This window comes from Bos grunniens, chromosome 2 (assembly GCF_055505025.1).
Source record: "Bos grunniens cultivar Pamir isolate PY7600 chromosome 2, Bosgru_T2T1.0, whole genome shotgun sequence".
NCBI lineage: Eukaryota > Metazoa > Chordata > Mammalia > Artiodactyla > Bovidae > Bos > Bos grunniens.
The window spans coordinates 85,581,156-85,584,102 of record NC_141166.1 but is presented as its reverse complement, the minus strand read 5'-3'; the positions used below and the strand labels follow the sequence as shown (position 1 = coordinate 85,584,102).

General features: G+C 38.4%; 1 long non-coding RNA gene across 1 annotated transcript; it reads left to right on the top strand.

The window, feature by feature from the left end:
* The first annotated feature begins 333 nt into the window (after positions 1-333).
* Positions 334-2,133, top strand: LOC147378295 (uncharacterized). Its single transcript, XR_015145803.1, has 2 exons — positions 334-966; positions 1,437-2,133. It is a non-coding gene; the product is annotated as an uncharacterized LOC147378295 (long non-coding RNA).
* The last annotated feature ends 814 nt before the right edge of the window (positions 2,134-2,947 follow it).

Sequence of the window (2,947 nt, the reverse complement as noted above, 5' to 3'; positions counted from 1 at the left end):
ACCATCAGACTCCTTACACCTAATCTAAATCCTCTTTCGGCAAATTAAGCTTTTCTCTTTGTTTAATTTGCAGTGGAAAAGAACAGCTGGTGGGTAAAATTAGTATGAAATATGTCTATATACTTAAGGTCCATGATTTAAGTCCTTCCTGACTTCTTTCCTCAAAGTAAAAAACACTTTCTTCTCTTACTTTGAAACTCTCTCTTGAACTATCATCCTAGTACTTGTTAGGCAAATCTAAATTAATTACTTTTAAACTTCAGATTTTGAAAGAATAAAACCATCTAGTCTTGCTATACTTAAAAACTGCTACATACTCAAGAGATAAGCATAGACAGAATCTCTCCACGGGAACTCAGATGACTTCCAAAACGTGCCTACTTTTCATCAATCCCCACTGTATCATTAACATTACATAAAGATTATAGTTTAATATACTCACCCTTTTATTTTTTTATATATATTTTGCTCATGTTTAGGAAAAAATTTTTAAAATGCACATTCTTGGAATATCCTGCTGACATCCACTTTGTTGGTAAAGCACCCCAATTTTTGTGCTGTTAACATTTCACAGTTCTCCTTGTGCCTTTAATGGGATTGAGTGCAACCCATTCCAGGTGTGGATAGTAATTCAGACTGGCCAATCAGATCACTGCCTCCGCCCATCCATGCCACTTGGATCAGGGGTTACCACTTGACTTACTTCAGATCAAACAGAGACAAGGAGACAGTAAAGTTAGAATCTCAGATTCTTTGCTTAAAACTTTTGAGGAAGGGGTACGTTTTTTCAGGTGCAATTGCTGAGAGGATGGAAGATGAGTCTAGCGCTGTCAGCTGCCTCCTGTCCGCCTAACTGGAGAACCTACCATAAGCAGAAACAACACAGAGAGAAGCAGAGCTAAGAGATGGAAAGACTCCTGAGAAGGCCCCAAAACAGATTTTAAACCACAGAGTGGACATTTTCAGGTAAATGAACCAATGTTTTTTCCCTTTTTATTTTCTTTCTTAAGGAAATTTTTATTGTGTTTTCATTCACTTTAACCTAATATGCAGGACATTGTGGCTAATTGGTTTATGAAAAACAAGGGAGGAGAATCAGCAATGAATCTATAAACGGTTGAAATGGGCAACTGGGTAGATGGTGTTTTTCTCTGAGATTTTGATAAACATGAGAACAGGTTTGATAAATGTTGAATAGAGCTGGATGATATGAGGAAAAGTATGGTTTTGCGTGTTTTTCTTTAGCTGTCTAAGAAACTTTTAAAAGAAAATATCTTGTAGGTCACTGATTATGCAGGTCTATATCTCCTAAAAGTCTAGATGTGGGGATTGGGACTCAGAGATATAGATGGAAGCTGGTGTAAGAAAACACCCAAGAGTGTAAAAGGTTCCCAACATTTATTAAGCCATTTTTATTTTGCATCCATAACATCAAGTGGCTCAGGTTAAAGTAAGATAACGACAGAAAATCTCAACTTGAAAACTGCTGCTGCTGCTAAGTCGCTTCAGTCGTGTCCGACTCTGTGCAACCCCATAGACGGCAGCCCACCAGGCTCCCCCGTCCCTGGGATTCTCCAGGCAAGAACACTGGAGTGGGTTGCCATTTCCTTCTCCAATGCATGAAAGTGAAAAGTGAAAGTGAAGTCACTCAATCATGTCTGAGTCTTCGCGACACCATGGACTGCAGCCCACCAGGCTCAACTTGAAAACTAGGCCTCATCAATGGAATGCAGAGCACTGACAAAGCAAAGCAGCTGTTTGTGGTGAATTGAAACAGATAAAGAAGCAAAGATGAACATAGATTATTCTTTCACGAATCTTGGTTGTAATGGGAAGAATGAGCACGCTTTACCTAAGTGTTTGAATGATGATGAAACAGGATCACTGTTTCATTCCTAACTCTCTGTATAGATTCAAGGGGGCAATTACCATTTTTACTTCCGCTGCTGAAATTGTTGCCATTTTCATTTTACATTACTTATTAGAACATGGGAGTAGTGTCCAAGCAGATGGTTGTCAGTAAACTGATGACTACAGTTATGGATTAGTGTCCAAATACAATTCTCAAAACTTGGTACACTGTGTAGTTTCCTGAATGTGACTGCCAAAATAAATCTGGCCTGCAAAATAATTTTGAGGACTTTCCCCTCTCAAATTTTTTTCAGTATTTTAAGCTAAAGATAGCCTTTAAAAGCTGAGACTTTGCACATATAGACAAACCACTTATCGCGTTTGGGAACTTTCTTGATGAGCTTATTTCGGAGAAAATACTCTAATACAAGGCTCATATAAATCCCATCCATTCCATCCAACATTTTTTTTCTCTTCCAGAAAAAAAAGAATCTGAAACCATTGTGGCTGAATGTACTTGCTCACTGTATCTATGTTGGTAAAGGCCTTAAAATGAATTCTTACTTGTATTAATTTTACTTTATTTGACAATATTTGTACTCAGTAACTAGATTAGGCGCTGTCTGTCCCTTCCCTAATCATAGCTACTCCTTTGGTTCACCTCTTGTCTTAAAAGACAAATGGTCTTTTTTAAGGGGGGGAAAACATCACTGAGTCCTCAGTTCCTACAAAAACCTACCCTTTTCATGTTCCCTGGAAAAACAAGTGGGCTCACAATAAATTGGCTATGCCCTGGGTGTTTTCAAGCAAGTACAATCTCTAATACACTGCTGTCTTAAATCTATCAAAAGCTTGATACTTATGAAGGCTTACCTGAAAGATAAGCAGTCCCTCTAAATCCTCTAAATTTTACTCAAGATTAAGGTAAACCAGCAGAGAGTTATATCCTTAAATAATAGTCCTCCACTCCTGCCTTTACCTGGTGGTGTTTTCCTGGCATGATGTCACTGGACGGTATTTGAGGGGCACTATAGGAAACAGCCTGATGTAGCTGAGGGCTGTGTCGGAGATAAAGGTATCAGTGAGGATGATTTTC